The following is a 20,257-nucleotide window of genomic DNA, read 5'->3' as shown; positions in this document are numbered from 1 at the left end:
ACAGCTGATTTTACTTTTGAGCCAACATGGTATTTTAGAATATTTACATGAATATAATGTCAAGGCCTCTGAAATTACCAGCTTCACATGCTGCAGCTGTTATTAATGGCATTTAAGGCAGATACAGTGGTACCTCAGGTTAAGAACTTAATTCGTTCTGGAGTTCCGTTCTTAACCTGAAACTGTTCTTAACCTGAAGCACCACTTTAGCTAATGGGGCCTCCCACTGCTGCCACGCCGCCACTGCACGATTTCTGTTATCATCCTGAAGCAAAGTTCTTAACCCGAGGTACTATTTCTGGGTTAGCGGAGTCTGTAACCTGAAGCGTCTGTAACCTGAAGCGTCTGTAACCCGAGGTACCACTGTACTTGCAATTATGGGCAAGAAGATAAAACAGCAGGATGTGCTGAGCAGATACCCAGATGCAGGGCTGGAGATAGCCTCAGAGTTGTCAGCTGTAGCGGGTGGTGCTGTGGTCTAAACCACTAAGCTGCTTGGGCTTGCTGATTGGAAGGTCGGCGGTTCGAATCCCTGCGACAGAGTGAGTTCCTGTTGCTCTGTCCCAGCTCCTGCCAACCTAGCAGCTTGAAAGCACGCCAGTGCAAGTAGATAAATAGGTACCACTGCTGTGGGAAGGTAAACAGTGTTTCCGTGTACTCTGGTTTCTGTCACGGTGTCCTGTTGCGCCAGAAGCGGTTTAGTCATGCTGGCCGCATGACCTAGAAAGCTGTCTATGGACAAACGCTGGCTCCCTCGGCCTGAAAGTGAGATGAGCACCGCAACCCCATAGTCACCTTTGACTGGACTTAACCATCAAGGGGTCCTTTACCTTTACCTTTACACCTCATAGGCTACTTCATTAGCTATAGCAATCAATGTGGGGTGGGGTAGGGTAAAAAGGCATCTAAATATCACAGAAACTGAATGATACCATAAAAAGTGGAACCCATTTTGAAAGTTAAAACTCCAAAATGGAGTCAAATTTGACTTTAGTCACACCAGAGCTGCTCTCATTTTGCACCAGGCTGACACAAATTGTGGCTCACTAAGGCCACGGTCACACATAGCTGCATGAATGCATCGATGGGGTGAATGTGACCTTAGTGAGCCACAATTTGTGTCTTAACCATCAATTATTATTTATTTATTTCTACCCGGCCCATCTGGCTGGGTTTCCCCAGTCACTCTGGGCGGCTTCCAGCAGAATATTAAAATACAATGATTCACCCAGTATTAAAAGCTTCCCTAAACAGGGCTGCCTTCATATGTCTTCTAAAAGTCAGGTAGTTGTTTATTTCTTTGACATCTGGTGGGAGGGCGTTACACAGGGCGGGCACCACTACCAAGAAGGCCCTCTGCCTGGTTCCCTGCAACTTGGCTTCTCACAGTGAGGGAACTGCCAGAAGGCCCTCGGCACTGGACCTCAGTATCCGGGCAGAATGATGGGGTTGGAGACGCTTCTTCAGGTATACTAGGCTGCAGGGTCGTCTTAACCTTATCGGGTGCTGTGGTGCAGGGATCCCTCAGGAGCCCCCCACCCCACCCTCACATTTCCCTCCAGAGGGACGGAGACTCCATTTTCCACCCCCCACCCCCGACGCTGCCATGCTGTGCCTTCTGCTTCTCGCCCTCTGCGGGCAACACCAGGAATGGACTCGTGTTCCCCTAGCAGTGCCAGGCACAGCAGGCCAGCTCTGCTCCACCTCCGCCTGCTCTGCCAAAACGGCTGCATGGCGCTGCCATCCAGGGAGCCCTGGCTGCCGCACCGATGGGAGACGCAGCCCGAGAAGAGGCAGGTGAGGGTGGCGCTGCTGGCGGGGCACCACAACTCGAGTAGGCGTGCAGGGAAAGGCTGTCTGGTGGGCCCAGTGTGGCTGTCTGGCGGGCGCTGCAGTGCGGCGCCCCCTGGTGGCCTGGCGGCTGGCGCATTGCGCCACCCAGCCTTGCCTTAGAGCCAGCCCTGCTAGGCTGAGGCCGTTTAGGACTTTAAATCCCTCTTCACATGCAACTCTGAGAATTGAAGATCTGTGAGAGGAATGGGGTCTCCTAACAACTCTCAGGACCATTAAAATCCGCAAACCCCAGAATTATTTCGGGGAAGCCCTGACTTTTTAAAAGTGGTCATAGTGCTTTTAAAGGGGGTGTATGGCGTTTCTGTCTGCTGCTCTGGTTCACCAGAAGCTGCTTAGTCATGCTGGCCACATGACCTGGAAGCTGTCTGCGGACAAATGCTGGCTCCCTCGGCCTACAGAGCGAGGAGGAGGAGGAGGAGGAGGAGGAGGAGGAGGAGGAGGAGAAGAAGAAGAAGAAGAAGAAGAAGAAGAAGAAGAAGAAGAAGAAGAAGAAGAAGAAGAAGAAGAAGAAGGTGAGGTGAGTGGGGCTGAGAGACTTCAAAGAAGTGTGACTAGCCCAAGGTCACCCAGTAGCTGCATGTGGAGGAGCAGAGACACAAACCCGGTTCCCCAGATTACGAGTCTACCGCTCTTAACCACTACACCACTACGAATGAATGAAACGAATGAATGAAACTTTATTTGCATGAGCCGTTGGCCATAGCAACAAAAGAACATTGTGATATACACAGGATGTAGTGGTGTAGATGAGCGCCGCAACCCCAGAGTCGTCTGCGACTGGACCTAGAGGTCAGGGGTACCTTTACCTTTTGGGGGGTGAGGGGAGGGGGTAGTACCTCTGACGGAGACCCATCACGCTCCTTTGGTTATTTTGTTTCTTTAATTGAGTAAAAACAGATGGGTTTGCTCATTGCAAACATAATGATTGAACTACTTATAAGTGGCCAGGAGTTACTTTGTGTCATATTAAAGGCCTTGGGGGTCATGATTTTTTTTCATTTGTCTCTGCTACAATATATGTCCCTGGTGGTGAAGCATCATTAGATCTATCAGTGGCCAGGACATTCCATAAGTCTTTTTCATTCTACTAAAAGAAGCAACATCATTGAAATTCCAATGCTTCATTCTTCTACTCAGCCAAGCCTTAGGGGTCACTTACACAGGAGATATAGGCATTACACCCTGCATCAATATCAAAGTGATCTAATCTACTTGCAGCCAACATCCAAATGCGGGGGAAATGGTTTTTAAAGGCCCAGACAAGTGAATATTATTCATATTTTTATTTCAGTGGATAAAATTAAAGAAGCCTGTAAAATAATTTTGTCTCCTGATTCACTTTGCCTTAAAAAAAACTATTGATAAAAATAGATTTGGGGCTGCTGCTTATAAGCTAAAAATAAAGACATAACACTCCGGGCTAGGTATTTACACATATTCCTAATTCTATCATTATTTGTAAGGAAAGGATCTTGTGAATTTCTGGATTCTGTTGAATAAATTCCGGTGCATCAGCAGATAAATCTTTGATTACCCTTTTAAAAGAAAAGAAAAAGGACTAAGAACAATGGACAGGGCTTTGTTAGTACTCAAATATATTGTGGGATGACACAAACAGGGCTTGGGCACCATAATGACGGTCTTCTTCCATCATTCTCAACATCCTCCAGTTCATATTTGCTCCAGTCCATCTGTGGAAAAGTGAGTGGCTAAAAGGAGCAGGCCTTTTCAGTAGTGGATACCCAACAAGCAGAATCCCCTTCTAGGTGAAATCTGTCACACTGCTGTACTATGACCTTTTAGGCATTTGAATAAAACTTCTGTTTCGAGGTGGTCTGTGGCTTTTTAGTTTGATGTGTGTTTACTAGGGGCTGTACCCCTGCCTGTGTGCTTCAGTTTTCCTCCATCCTTGCTTTATCCCTGACCTGGGAAGCAGAGAGAGAAGAAACCAGATGGGTTTGCTGACCATAAAGGTAAAGGGACCCCTGACCATTAGGTCCAGTCGTGACCGACTCTGGGGTTGCGCGCTCATCTCGCATTATTGGCCGAGGGAGACGGCGTATAGCTTCCAGGTCATGTGGCCAGCATGACAAAGCCGCTTCTGGCAAACCAGAGCAGCACATGGAAACGCCGTTTACCTTCCCGCTGTAGCGGTTCCTATTTATCTACTTGCATTTTGACGTGCTTTCGAACTGCTAGGTCGGCAGGAGCTGGGACCAAGCAACGGGAGCTCACCCCGTCACAGGGATTCGAACCGCCGACCTTCTGATTGGCAAGCCCTAGGCTCAGTGGTTTAACCACAGTGCCACCTGGGTCCCATAGAACTCTCTAAAAAAATCCAAATGTTGCCACGGACCCCAAAATGTCGGCAACCCCTGCAGAGGATGAAATTTGGCATGCCCATTTAGGACACAACACAAAATGTTGCACGCTCCTGTTCAGGATACTCCATTCCCCCCCCCCGTTTCTGGTCATTGTCCCCCTGCATCCAATCAGCATTCCTTACTGAGTTCTTTTTAGGTTTGATCACCCACTGTCGCTATTGCCCCCCACAGCACAAAAAGGGGGAAATAAGAGGAGAAGGGTGATGGTGATGATTGGCATTTCTGCAAAATTTGCAGTTCCCCCAAGACTTCCCAAGACTTCATTCTTGTGCACGAAGGGTAGCATTTTGGCTATACAGACAATCGTACCTCGGTTTTCGAACGTAATCTGTTCTGAAAGACCGTTCGACTTCCGAAACGTTTGAAAACCGAGGCGCAAAGGGTGGTCTGCAAATTCAATAGAGAAAATTGAAGAAGAAAAAAACTTCTGAGGCACATTCAAAAACAGAAGCATTTACTTCCGGGTTTTTGGCGTTTGAAAATTGAAATATTTGATGTCCGAGATGCTTGAAGACCGAGGTACCACTGTATTAGGATAAACATCTGGAAAAATTGAGTTCAAAATTATAATCCTATGGTTTGTAATTCAAACACCAGCTCAACACACATTTTTATGGTGAGGAAAGGAAAGATACACAGTAGCATATCATCTCCTTTGCTGGCTGAAAAGCATTAATAAGTGTGTTTGCAATGCAGTTCTCCATTAGACGTTCAAATAACCCACACCCGTTCTTGGGGGGTGGAAGGACTTCTTCTTCTTCTTCTTCTTCTTATTATTATTATTATTATTTGATGATGTATCTGAACCGTGGCCTTTCAAGCTTTGTGCTTTGCTGGTAGAGTATGCAACTAAAACTGTAGAACTCTGAAACATTTCATGCATGCAGCACACCAAACATAAAAAGCATCCATCTCATCCATCAACCCCAGACAGACACACCATGGCACCAACAGGAATCTCTTCTAAAGCCTTTCCATTTGGCAGCTTGCAGAGGTGTGCTGACGGAACATCCCATGAATTATTTGCTATCCCCTCCTCCCTAACAAGCTTAATTGGACTTCCTCTGCACAGACGTGAGCCCAAAATAAACATGTCAAAAGCTTATCAGGTATAAACCTGGAGCAGCAATGTGTGCAAGTCATTCTACTAACCCAAGGAAGTACTGCAGCAGAAAAACTCCAGGACTGTTTCCTGTGGCCTGGCCTTGATTTTGTGAAATATGTCAGTGTGTGCACATGTGATTTGTGCATGTGTGTGTGTTGCCTATTCTGGGTGCAGCATGATTTTGTAGGCTACGAACATCAAAGTGATGGTGCATAGTGCTAAGGAATGAAAATGAGTAGGTAAAAAGGTAAAGGTAAATGACCCCTGGACGGTTAAGTTCAGTCAGCATTGACTATGGGGTAGGGTGCTCATCTCTGCTTTCAGGCCAAGGGAGCCGGCGTTTGTCCACAGACAGCTTTCCGGGTCATGTGGCCAGCATTGCTTCTGGCACAATGGAACACCATGACGGAAGCCAGAGTGCACAGAAATGCCGTTCACCTTCCTACCACAGCTGTACCTATTTATCATACCTGCCAAGTTCCTGCCGGAAAAATAAGGGACCGGACCGGAAGTAGCAGACCGGAAGTAGCGCTGCCGCCATTTTGGAACTGGGCAGAGCATGCTCAGAAGTGACTTTTGATGCTGCTCTGCCCAGTTCCAAAATGGCCGCCGCACCAGAATAAACCGGGAACAAAACCGGAAACAAAAAATCCGTTTTTCCGGTTGAGAACAGCTGGAAAAATGGGGGTTTCCCGGGGAATATGGGAGACTTGGCAGCTATGCCTATTTATCTACTTGCACTGGCATGCTTCCAAACTGCTAGGTTGGCAGAAGCTGGGACAGAGCAACAGGAGCTCATCCCGTTGTGTGGATTCGAACCACTGACCTTCTGATCAGCAAGCTGTGGTTTAGACCACAGAGCCACCTGCATCCCATTTGAAAATGGGTGCATGGACTCATGAACATGTAGATTATTAAAACCCTTTGCACAGACAGAAATCAAATATATAACTTAGTCTACAGAGGAGCTGATAAGCCTCAGGGCAGTTAAAACTTTGACTGCTACCACTTCTATTTATATACTGTATACCACTTTTAGGCTGCAGACCCAGAATTAGGTGAGCACCGTTAGGAAACTGAAAAAACAGGCATAGGAATGCCCAGTTAGGCAGCAGTTGAACTGAACGTGAAGTCCAATTGAACAAAGTTCAACTCCTTTCCACAAGTATACTCTGCATACTTATGGGGGAGCTATTGATTTATTATGTTATTATGTTCACCTCACAACAGGCATCCCCAAACTTCGGCCCTCCAGATGTTTTGGACTACAATTCCCATCTTCCCTGACCACTGGTCCTGTTATCTAGGAATCATGGGAGTTGTAGGCCAAAACATCTGGAGGGCCGCAGTTTGGGGGTGTCTGCCTCACAACACCCATCAGGGTTCACATTGGGGGTTGCTATTAATGCTTCTCTGCAGACAGGAAACCGATTCTGTGGGACCTCAAACCAGCAAACAACATCAAATCAGCCTGGCTCTTGAGTCCCACCACTCATCATAGAATGCTAAAGTATGAGAGGAAGGATGTGTTTGTGATGTAAATGAATGTGTGTTTGGATGGCTGACAGACCCTCCAAGTGTCCTTATTTCCCAGGGACAACCCCAGATTTACAGAAGCCGTTCCGGTTTCTAAGTTGATCCTGGAATGTCCTTTTCCTTAAAGGTAAAGGTACCCCTGAATGTTAAGTCAAGTCGCAGATGACTCTGTGGTTGCGGCATTCATCTCGCTCTAAAGGCCGACGTTTGTCTGCAGACAGCTGCCGGGTCATGTGGCCAGCATGACTAAGCCACTTTTGGCAAACAAGAGCAGTGCACAGAAATGCTGTTTACCTTCCCGCTGGAGTGGTACCTATTTGTTTACTTGCATTTTGCCGTGCTTTTGAATTGCTAGGTGGGCAAAAGCTGGGACCGAAGAATGGGAGCTAACCCCGTCGTGGGGATTCGAACCGCCGACCTTCTGATCGGCAAACCCTGTGGTCTAAACCACTGAGCCACCCACGTCCCTCCTTTCCTTTGTGGTTGTTTAGTCGTTTAGTCGTGTCCGACTCTTCGTGACCCCATGGACCAGAGCACGCGAGGCACTCCTGTCTTCCACTGCCTCCCACAGTTTGGTCAGACTCATGTTGGTAGCTTTGAGAACCAGTGTCCAACCATCTCATCCTCTGTCGTCCCCTTCTTTCTCCTTGTGCCCTTCTCCTTGTACCCACAATCTTACCCAACATCAGGGTCTTTTCCAGGGAGTCTTCTCTTCTCATGAGGTGGCCAAAGTATTGGAGCCTCAGCTTCAGGATCTGTCCTTCCAGTGAGCACTCAGGGCTGATTTCCTTCAGAATGTATAGGTTTGAACTTCTTGCAGTCCATGGGACTCTCAAGAGTCTCCTCCAGCACCATAATTCAAAAGCATCAATTCTTCGGTGATCAGCCTTCTTTACGGTCCAGCTCTCACTTCCATACATCACTACTGGGAATACCATAGCTTTAACTATACGGACCTTTGTCGGCAAGGTGATGCCTCTGCTTTTTAAGAGACATCTTTTCCTTAGGACATCCCTATTTTCATCGGAGAAATGTTGAAGGGTAAGGAGTTATGCGACCCCCAAGCCAAGGAGATAAGTAACTACATCTGGCCTACCCAATAATGACTGCTGAGGATTCCCTATCCTTCACCCTTTTCCCCTATTCATTGTGTTTTAGAATCATCTTATATATAGATGGTTTGTATGATTTTATTGTTTTATATATACCAATAAAGGTGTTGAAGTTGAAGTTGAAGTAACTATACAACCTTGAAAATCCTGTGTAGGATTTTTAAAAAATGTTTAATGCTTTATTATGTTTTTATATATGTTGGAAGCCACTTAGAGTGGCAGGCCCAAGAGGCTCAGTGGTTTAGACCACACTGCCACCCGTATCCACCCTCATCAGGAGATGTCTGGCCTACACACGTCTCATCGCAGTGGTTTTGTGACTACCCAGGCTCAGACAGGATAGGGTACCAGCCTGGGACCAGCAAAGATGCCCCACCTTGTCCTGCCCTTGTACATTGTCCTGGCATCTCAGCTGTAATTTCCGTGTTGCTACAGGCACCTCCCTGTGAGTTGAGCTATGCCTGTTTGCTGTCGAACGCATCCTGCCAGCTGCTGATGTAAACAGTGGGAGATGTGTGTCTCTTCTGATGCAGCATGGGGTGAGAGTAGCACTGCTGCTAATGGTTTGGGGGTGTGATGCATGCACCTGCGTTTCCTGGGACATCTTTGCTCACTCCAGGCACCCCATCTTTTCCAATGGGATTTGGGCATCAAAAAGCAAGGAAAAGTGTGGGTGCATGGAGTTAAGTTGTAAGCTAGCACAATTTGTGGCATTGCAAAAAATGATTGCTGATTACATGGCACATCTGTTAAGGAATCAGTCTTAGCTTTCAGTTTCCCAGTTTTGTGGAGCCTGAGCTAACCTGAGATAGCCTTAGCTCTGGTCTTAAAACAGCAAGTATTATTTTTGGTGTGTGTGTGGGATTTAATAATTTTAAAATGCATTCTTTCACTTGCAGAATGATCAGCATGGCAGTTTGCCAAGTGGAGTTATTGGGGGTCAGCCAAATTCAGCTGACCATCTCTGCAATTTGTAAAAAGTGGGTTGACTAATGCCTTATCCACATTTTCTCTTGTCCCTCTGCTTCCCCCCAGGGAAAAACCAATCTTTAGCACTCAACAGGAGCAGAAGGCAATTCAGGTTTTCCTGGTGCCATTTGTTCTGATCTACTGCTACAGCAGGCTTTTCCTCAGAAAGGAGTGGAGCCAGGGCAAAACTGCTCAAACCCATGCAGAAGTGTGGACCAGTGGTGGAGCTTCATGCTCCAGCACTGGGGGGCGGACGTCAGGCAGGGGCATGGCTGGCGCACATCCCGGGGGCATGGCACGCTGCCCACAGGGGTGTGGCATGCATCCTGGGGGCGTGACGTGCAGCCTGCAGGGGCGTGGTGCCCAGCATGGGTGGGGGGGCAACCGTGATGGCACTGTTAGCATTAAGCCGTCCCGGGGGCCAGTTGTCAGACTGGACCCACAGAGCAAATTGTGATTGCTCTCACAAACGTGAAGAACAACACACACTTAACTGCTTAACTGCTTTATTTACATATAAACAGACTGGGAGCTCTACATCATGGCTTCCCTCTCTCTGGCATCACAGCCAGTAAAGAGAAAGATGAAAGGAACAACAGTCCCACGTAGGACAGTAAGGTAAACATCCTGCCTACGTCACATCCACTCTGTGGAATGAAAACACATACAGTCATATGATACACAATAAACCTATGACTGCAGACGGGGAATGAATCTCCCAACAGGCACCCCACCGGGATCACTCTGCTGGGGGCGATGCACTCCCCCCGCTCCCCTCTTCCTCCGCCAGTGGTGTGGACAAGCCTTGAGACCTGTCTCAAATGGATGCTCTTCCCTTCAATTAACTAGTGTTAGCTCTAATTTGGACTGTGCGCATCCAACAGTGCTATGCATCAGTGGAGAAAGAACACTTTGCTATCATTTCCCTGAGAATCTCAACTTTCATTTAAAACACACAAGTTACTAGTCCTTAAGTTGTGAAAGTATGCTTGAAAATATATGAGGCTGCAGATCAAGGGGTGGTATATGAATGCCAAACATATCACCTTGCTCCATGACCAGCAAAAGAAAAGTGATTACGCAATAGAAGATAAATTAGGAAAATATGTAAGGATGCAGAAGCCAATGGTTATGTTGAATGTACAAAGTGAAGGTGGCATTTGAAATGAACACTTCCCCAGGATAAAAAGCAAAGCACCAAAGGATGCAAATATATGAGATGAGCATCTATTAGTTGTGCTCCACGCAAAACATGCGTAGTTGTCATGCTGAGGCTCACCTGATGAACCCTTATGCTCAGGGCTGCTGCCAGGCATTCTTCTACAACACAGATTAACACATAATGAAGGTAGCTGTTCATGGTGCAGCTGTAAACAATCTCAAAACAAAAGAAAACACATTGCAAATGACTGCTAGTCTCCGTGGGCATGTTCTTAAAGAATTCTGATAAAGACTCAGACATCGTTCATATGCTGCAAAATTTAGCCACAATTAGCAACGCTTGCTGGAGGGAAGAGTTTTTAAGCTCAGAGATCCCTCACATCAAACACACATTTGAAAGCTCTTTTCAGAGCTTCCTAAGAGCGGAATTGCATACAGACTTACCGGTATTTCTCAGCCCTACCCCACCCATTTATGGGTACTACTTGGGCATCTTTCAAACAATCTTCTAAGGCACTTAAGCTTCTCATGGGTTCAGTGGTGAGACAATACAGTATGTGATGACGGACACACGTCTTAGAAGGACAATTGGGCCCCCTCTTCTACTGCAATGTGCAACCATAGGGGAGGATTCTGTTTTATTCTAGGACACCATTTCCATGCACGCAGATCTAGTTCATAGCAGCAATAACCACCACAAAATGGAAAACCAGCAGGCAGGATAAGCAAATCAAGTCATGCCTAATGAAATGTTCACCCCCACTGTTGACAACCTAAATGCTTTAAAAAGATGACAAGTGGTTGCAAATAACTAACTCAGTGATGGTAGGAGCTGTGTTTTGCTCTCTGCAAAATGCATCATATTTGACAGATTAATTATATCACTAGGCTAATTTCTTCTGCTTTCATAATAGTAATCATTGCAAATATCTTAGAATCTGATATATTTTGCCACTGTACCAATAACTTCATAATTGTGGGTAATAAAATATATCTTTCATTTTTTTTTTAAAAAAAAGCATCAACTTCACTGTATTAAGTTGCATAATATTTTCTGCCACATTGATCACATTCATCCAGGTTCATGCACCTTGCTTGTAGATGACATAGATTTGAATCAAGTTACCACATTTACTTGGTGTCTCTGTACATTTCTGCATATTCATTTTCCATGCTCTGAGAAGTCCAGTCACCTTCCCCGGTGGGTGGTATTGTGGCAGGGCATCCGGGACCCCTCAGTGACCCGGGTGGAGGGATGCCACCTGCATCATAGGGACTCCTGGCCGTGTCACACCCCCGGCTGACCAATTGGCTCAGCCAGGGGCGTGGCTGCAGGCTGTTTAAACTGTGGCATGGCCAGGAGGGGGGCATCCTCCTTTCACCTCCTCACCAGATCTCCCAGCCAACCCGCCCTCTTTTTTATGCATTGCTATGAGAGCGACCCAGGTGGCGCTGTGGTTAAACCACTGAGCCTAGGGCTTGCTGATCAGAAGGTCGGCGGTTCGAATCCCTGTGACGGGGTGAGCTCCCGTGGCTTGGTCCCAGCTCCTGCCAACCTAGCAGTTCGAAAGCACATCAAAATGCAAGTAGATAAATAGGAACCGCTACAGCGGGAAGGTAAACGGCGTTTCCATGTGCTGCTCTGGTTTGCCAGAAGTGGCTTTGTCATGCTGGCCACGACCTGGAAGCTGTACGCCGGCTCCCTCGGCCAATAATGCGAGATGAGCGCGCAACCCCAGAGTCGGTCACGACTGGACCTAATGGTCAGGGGTCCCTTTACCTTATGAGAGCGACCTTGCTATGGACTAATGCCATCCACCATATTGGTGGGGCTCGGTAGGAAATTTTCCACTTGGAAAACTGGCACCAGCCTTTGTTTATGGGAGGGGAGGTTGTAGCCTCTGCCTGCCCCTCCTCGATAAAGGTATCCTGTTAAAGGGATTGGGGTGTGTGGATCCTGTCCGAAGCCTGGGTGTGGGCTAAGGCCATGCCACAACTCCAACGGGGACCCTGCGGGGTGCCCTGATTTGACATATGTCATAGGGCTTCCCCATCTGGTGGTTGACCCTTAGTGAGACTCCCTGCAGATGGGCAGGAGTTGTGATATAGTCCGGTTTCACCCAATGCCTAAGCCAAACTGCTCACACCTGTAACCAAGAAAGTTGTGGCCTATTTTATCCCATTAACCTAAAATATTTGTGTCCATGTGTTTATTATCTAATGGAACTGTGGGGCCCGGGGCTTCAGCATGCAGTAAACAAGGCATCCCCAAATTCGGCCCTCCAGATGTTTTGGATTACAACTCCCATCTTCCCCAACCACTGGTCCTGTTAGCGAGGGATCATGGGAATTGTAGGCCAAAACATCTGGAGGGCCTCAGTTTGGGTATGCCTGCAGTAAACCCTTCCAAAACACAAATGACTGGAGGGGGAAGCATTTGACTCAAACTTGCTAGGGAAACCATTACTCAGTGAGACCCTGTCTCTATTCTACTGGAAGATAGGCTACTATCTCTCTCCAATAGAGACCAGAACTTAGAAACAATCATGTTTACCAAAAATACACTGGGGCACAGCATGAGTAACTCTGGGCTGAAGTCTGGATAGCAGAATGCCCCCATCAGGTACTTTGGGGGGAAGCAGTTGTCAGATCAGAGCTTTTCCAGAAAATGAGTTTTTGTTGAGAAGGTAAACAACATGGTGAGAAAGAGAGAAAGAGATAAGAAGTGATATGCCAGTCAGGAAGGTGATTGCTGCCGCTTGCAAAAAGGAGAAGGAGGGGAAGAGTACAGCAATGAAGTTGAAAAGACTTGTACCTTTGCTTTCCTGTGGTGTTTCTGGAATATAGTGGTGCGAACAAAGACCCTTAGCACCAAGGCAACTCCCAAAAGTCAAAAATATTGCTCCCTCAGGTGCAGCAAGGCTTTACCAGGCACAGTCCACTGGCAAAGGTGCCAGGTTGCCCACTGCACATTGTCACAGGACGCCAAGCACCCTGAAGGAGCCAGCCACTGGGCCCGCAATGCGTGTCACGCACATGACATCACGCACAGGCAGCGTATGGAAGGCCACCTCAAGTTTGAGGCGCCCCAGCTCCCTTAAAAAATATACTGAGTACCTTCAGCACCCTAGAGTTGGCATGCCTGTCCACTAGAAATGCAGAAAAGGGCCATCAAAAATTGAGACTCCAGGATTGCTCAAGTTAAACTTTATGCCAACAAGAACTCCCCTGGAATCAATTGGAATCAAGGGGTTTGGAAATGCAAGAACAGACACCCGATATTCAGCCAGACTGAATATATGAGAGGCAGAAGAGAGGGGCAGGAGATGGAGAGTTTGGCATTTTACATCATGTTGAAGCAGGAGCAGTGGGTTGGCTCCACCCTAATATAACAAGCGCCCAGAGCCTCACCCCTCCTGCTTGGTAAACCGCAGTGACCCACTGTGTGAGAAAACTGGGAGACAAGCAAAGCCCCGCCCACACCATCTCCCCAGCCACTATTGCCTCTGTCTGTATCCAAGAATGCAAGAGGTGCTAGAATGGGACAGCTACATGCACTTTTGGCCACACCAATAGTATTTGGCCCATGGAGGGTTGGCCAACCTCTGCCCTACAGGGTGATTTAACAATGGGAACTCTTCCCAGGGAACTCTGGGAATTGTCATTGTATGGGGGGGAATAGGGGTCTAGTGGCGATGCTCAGCTACTAGTCCCAGAATTCTTTGGGGGAAGTCATACCTATTAAAGCAGTATAACTGTGTTTTAAATTACAGGTAGGTAGCCGTGTTGGTCTGGATCGAAGTAAAATAAAAAAATTCCTTCAGTAGCACCTTAAAGACCAACTAAGTTTTTATTTTGGTATGAGCTTTCGTGTGCATGCACACTTCTTCTGTTTTAAATGTGTGGCGCAATGTGTGGCCTTAAGCAGACTTGTCCCACAAGACAAGCTGGTGTTTCATCACAGCACTGCCATTTCCAAGTGCCATCATCCACTTATCTCACAACAATTCTGCTTCAAGATACTTGTAGCTAAAGCACTACCAGAAGCAATTTAAGACCCCAGCACTGTCTTGAATACATTTCTCTAGCGCTGCTATTTTACCAATCACTCCAAATGTATTCCTGCCTCCGTCCAATTTTTAAAAGGGCCTCATAGTCAGCAGAACTTAGACATGCCCACAAACCCATATATTTCCAGCCTAATCCATGTTTTGTTTGTAATAAATGTAAAGACGCCTATACATTGAATTGAATTCCTTTTATTCCCTATGATACTTGAAGTAATAGGATTTTGTTTTTAAAAATTGCTTCTCCGGCAATATACTGAAAAGGGTTTTTTTTTTTAACCAACTCCCCTCTTCTAGATTATTACCTTTTCCCCCCCTTCTTAGAATGCATTTATTGGGAGATATCAGCAACGCTTCAGCCCATTACATTATGGCCATCATAGTTTAATTTGCCAGAATTACAGAATTCACTGTATGATATGTCATGTGTAAAATTTGATTTTCTCCAGTAATAAAAGGCTTCCCTTAATGTGCTTAAAATTAGTTTGGGCATTCGAATTTTGATACCTAAGTGGAATATCAAAATGAGGTGATTATAACAATGTAATGGTAGAATGAAACCTGGGGTGGATTGCAGCTGTACTAGATTGCAAATTTCAAGGAGCCTGCAGATAGCAATGGGCATTCCTTGAAAATTCAGCCAGCTTGAAACAGAAGCTGAAGTTTACCCCAATTTCACAATTTCGACATCCCTGGCAGGTTCCACATGGTAAGCACATATATCTTGAGCTGTCTAGTGAAGCTCTGAGAGTGGCTTTTTGTTGGGATTTATGTAGTGAGAATATCTTCTTCTTCTTTGGTGATCACTCATAGCAGAGTAAGATTGTCTTCCATAAACATGGTTTTAAAAATGAGTCCGTAAATGTCTGGAGGCCAATTCTACTAATCCTAGAGACCCACATGTGTAGGTTAACAAGCAAAGGAATCAGCTTACTGCCTGTATTCAAAGTGTGGGGCTGTTTCGGACTTAAAGGTAAAGGGACCCCTGACCATTAGGTCCAGTCGTGACCGACTCTGGGGTTGCGGCGCTCATCTCGCGTTATTGGCCAAGGGAGCCGGCGTACAGCTTCCAGGTCATGTGGCCAGCATGACAAAGCCGCTTCTGGCAAACCAGAGCAACACGGAAACGCCGTTTACCTTCCTGCTGTAGCGGTACCTATTTATCTACTTGCACCTTGACGTGCTTTCGAACTGCTAGGTTGGCAGGAGCTGGGACCAAGCAACGGGAGCTCACCCCATCACAGGGATTCGAACCACCAACCTTCTGACCAGCAAGCCCTAGGCTCAGTGGTTTAACCCACATGTGCAGCCATATGGTGCCAGAAATATATAATATTAAACCCTTCATCCCTCTTCAGCTGCTTGAGGCAGTTCATCCCTTTTACCCCTTCTGCAACGAATGGACCACACTTGAGTATGCTTAAAAGCATGGGTAGGCAAACTTAGGCCCAGGGGCTGGATCCGGCCCAATTGCCTTCTAAATCCGCGCTGGGGACGGTCTGGGAATCAGCGTGTTTTTACATGAGCAGAATGTGCCCTTTTATTTAAAATGCATCTCTGTGTTATTTGTGGGGCATAGAAATTCATTCATTCCCCCCCTCAAAATATAGTCCAGCCCCCCACAAGCCCTGCTGAAAAAGTTTGCTGATCCCTGCTTAAAAGGTTTACTTATAGAATTCAGCGTCCAATTCACACATCATTCAAAGCCACAGCAAAGACAACTCAGGCAAAAATATCCTTGGGTAGAAGTTACAGAAAGGTAGCTTGAGGCCCGTGTCTGGAGCTGGGAAGTAATTAGAGGTACATCTGCCTCCATGGCCTGTAGCATGGAGGGGGGGGGGGAGAGAGGAAACAGGAAATTGGCATTAGGTCCTCCCTCCCAGGAGAAGAGGGGGTGTGACCTAACAGAGCCTACTCTAGCAATTAGAACCCCATGGTCCTTAACCCTTTCGTATGCTAACTAGCAAATAGGCATTGTTAGGTTTCACTGCAAATCTCCCACACTTTTTCCACATCTGCCCTAGATAGTGTGAGTCATGTCATACCTTAACATCAGTTAATGTTGGGAAAAGGATGTAGCTCAGTGAGAGGGTCTGTTTTTCATGCAGAAGTCCCAATGTTCAATCCCTGGCACCTCCAAATAGGGCTTGGATAAATTCCCATCTGAAACCCTGTAATGTTGAGTCAATATAAGTCAATGCTGAGGTAGATGGACCAATGGTCTTACTCTATGCTGGACTATGACCATAATAAAGATTTGATGATGGTGGTCTAATTCAGGCATCCCCAAACTGCGGCCCTCCAGATGTTTTGGCCTACAACTCCCATGATCCCTAGCTAACAGGACCAGTGGTTGGGGAAGATGGGGATTGTAGTCCAAAACATCTGGAGGGCTGAAGTTTGGGGGTGCCTGGTCTAACTCAACATAAGGCATACTCCTATGTTCCAGTGTTCTAATCTTTATAAGTGATGTGGTTCATTATGATGAAATAATTTCAATTTATATTAGTAACTGCCTGTAGTTACTGCTGGGTGATTTATTTATATATTTACAAATCACAACATTTTAACAATATGCTACTCCTCACAAATTGCTATACATTTCTAAGATTTGGGTTTTGAATTATGACGTGAAACGTCCCTCGTCAAAACGGTTAGAAAATGGTTGTTGCCTGTGCACTTTGAAACTTGAAAAGTATTTAAGGAAATGGTTTCACCTCAACTGGATAGCAATCTGTCTTTCTTCCTAGGATTTTCTGGTATCAGCAAATACAACACAAGTCGTGCCAGTTGGCATCTGTCTATCTTGGGAGACGATGGAGGAGTGCACCCTTTGGCGGTGAAGTCAAACTGTTGGAAGGTTGCAGCGCCTGCTGTGGCTGTAGAGACCGACAGGGGAGAGACATGTTTTGTTGCAGCTGGGGCAGATGAAGGTGTCCAGTTGTGGTGTCCAGTTGTGTAGATGCACCATGTCATTTCTTCTCTTTCCGCTCCTCCCAGAGGTAATTTCTCCTCTGGTCACTGTTGGATACATGACCTGACTGGCTGTCTCCAGGGACTGTGGTCACCTGTAGGTTGTAGGCATAGCTGTCAACTTTCCCCTTTTTAAGGGAAATTCCCTTATTCCGAATAGGATTCCTCATGAGAAAGGGGGAAAGTTGACAGCTATGGTTGTAGGTTGTGCCCTACAAGTGAAATTTCTGTGTCCTGAAGGATGGCAATACAGACCTTCAAGCAGATAGAGTCTGCAGTCCTTCACGAGTCTTATTATCATACTTGCTTTGTCCATTCTCAATGCTGCAGGAAGAGGCTTTTGAAGGCTAGAGAGGTTCAGCAATGAGTTAGGGAAAGATAAACTATTTCACTCACTTCAGCCATTTTAAGCTCTCCAAAACCTCTACTCCTATCGGGAATCAATGAAACAAATATTTGGAAATCCAGGCTGGCTCACAGAAAGGGCAGCCTTTTTCGTGTCCAGTAATTGATCCTGTGACTCTAATAATTCAGGGCCTAACTAGACATTAAGAGGTAGAGAGTTGCTGCCATTTCTTGGACTTCTCTCTGGCCAGCTTTTTTGCTTCCTGAGACAAAGCACAAGAAGAATTTTGCTTCTTCAACACTGGGGATGGGACAACACCCACCACTGCGTCTGATGGCAGCTGGCAAGCTCAGGGGGTACAGGACATGGTGCACACAACTCCAAGCCTTCACTACCAATCTGTGCACTCCCCTCTCAGCACCTGTCAGCTGAGGCAGCTGCCTCACTTTGCCCGATGATAGAGCCGGCCCTGCTGGCTGGAATGGGGTCAACAGACAGAGTGAGAAAAGTCATCTGAGGCAAATAACAGGCCATGTATTCCAAGGGGGGAAAGGTGGCAAAAGAGGGTAAAGAAACGCAAAGCAGCGGCAACTCGTCAAATCACTTCTTCCATACAACCACCATTCGCTTATAGAAATTACCCAGCAGTGTTAACAGTGGTTGTACATGATCTAAGGCATGGGTCAGCAAACAAGCGGGGCAGATGGAAATTGGTCCTGTCCCAAAGAGGGGGGCAGATGGTTTAACCAAAAGCCTAAGCCAACACTCAATTATAATGTATTTAAATAAAGTTGTGGCCAAAACAATGCCAAAAACCCAAACCTAAAATACGTGTCTGTTGTGAGTTATTTGGGGGATTTCGGTCAGCCTCGTCACGCAATGACCCATTATGAAGAAAATCAGTAGTAGTGGGTAAACTGTCTTTAAAAGAAGTTTGTCTACCATTACATTTCGATTGACTGAAGAGCCTTAAGCTTTCCCTGGAACGAATTTGAAAACCATTAGTTGAACTAATGACAACATAATGGAGAAACGGACTTCAGAAAGATTTGCATGCAACTTTATGGAGCTTTTTGTTATTGTAGATGTCATGCCACCAGCTATTTCTGACCTTAACAGAAATAAATCTGAAATTCTGAGTATAATCATAGGCGAACCTTTAAAGGACTAAATAAAACAAGAGTTTAATAATTATTTGAATGATAAGCCAATAAGATGTCTAAGTATAAATTTACCTAGTGGCCTTTATAACATACGAGGAAAATTATGAATTACTGTATAAGGAATTTTCTTTGTTATTTAAGCCATGGAATAAGCTGTGATTGTCCTTTTTAGGTAGAATGTAAGTCATCAAAAATACATTTATTTTCTGAAGTAAGCTATTTGTTCCACTTTCTTCCCATGATCATTTAAAGAAATGTAAGTAGCTAATGATGAGATATATTTATATGGAGCAATAAGGTCTAGAATTACTGCAACTGTATTACACTGGGGGTGGGGGATACAGAGGGTCCCACATTTAATTTAAAGTTGCCTTGTGTTGTTAATTGTATTAAGTAGATAACTGAATGGATGAAGGTTTTAAAATAGGACTTCTTACAATCTAAAAATGCAGTAACTGCCATTGCTTCATACACATGTCATTGCAGGAAAAAAATGATATTTGATCAATAAAAATAAAACAGAATTTATATTAGTTTAGTTTACTTAGAATATAGGACATGTATCACCACAAGCTTTTGTAGTAGATGTTCTAGAATTTAAATTAAGAGCAATGTGGTTTAATGTCTGAAAAATAAATGGATGCTATCAGTATACTTTTTAACCCATAATTAGGATTGTGCAAGGGAAAATGCTCTGCTTATCCATTTGTTTTCATTTTAAAAGTTTCATTTTCTATTGATTCCAACAGAAGGCCCAGCTGAATTTCTCTTGCTTGTAACCTCTGCATTTCCCATCCAAATATCATGAATTTTTCAGGCCTTCTGTTATTAAATGTACCAGATTTCAGAAACATTAGCAAAAGGCACCTGCTTCTGCAGACAATTAAATAGGGCTGTGCAGCAATGTCAGATGAATTCCAAGAGGAAACAGAGTGCTTTGTAAGGATTGTTAGCTTCTGTAAAGCAGGTGGCATCTATATGATCCATGCTCAATCTCTCCAAGATTTACCATTTGAATACAGTTATCTGAAAAAATTGATTTTCAAGTACGTTCATCGATACCAGTAGGTCAAGAGATATGAAATAAGGAGCTTGAACTCCCTAGGTAGTAGATATGAAAATATTTATATTTATATTTTATTTTTTTGAAATTTGTTATCTTTCTATTTTTTATTATTTGTTCTGTTTCTGTTTTCTTTTTATATTCTCTATTTTTCCTTTTAGTTATACTTATGTTTATTTGATGCATTTACTTGTTTGCAATTAATAAAAATATTTTATTTTATTTTAAAAGGAAATGGCATTGGGGGAATCCTTCAGAGAAGGTTTTATGTGGTGCCCAGGGAGGAGGAGAGGAGAGGAGAGGAGAGGAGAGAAAAGCCCAGCTTCATCGCCTGCTTCCTTCCAATTCCTGCTGAAACCCAACTTTCCCCTTGCTGCCTTTGGCTTCACCTCCGCACACCTCATCTTCTAATGAAGCTAAGACTGCATTCCTTGGCCCACTTAGCTGGAAATAGACCCGACTGAACTCAATAGGGGTTACTTCTGAACAGACGTATAAGCCTGCTATAACAGGGCCGGCCCACC

Source organism: Zootoca vivipara, chromosome 7 (assembly GCF_963506605.1).
Source record: "Zootoca vivipara chromosome 7, rZooViv1.1, whole genome shotgun sequence".
Lineage (NCBI taxonomy): Eukaryota > Metazoa > Chordata > Lepidosauria > Squamata > Lacertidae > Zootoca > Zootoca vivipara.
The sequence above is the reverse complement of the archived record's forward strand: the minus strand, read 5'-3'. Positions refer to the sequence as shown.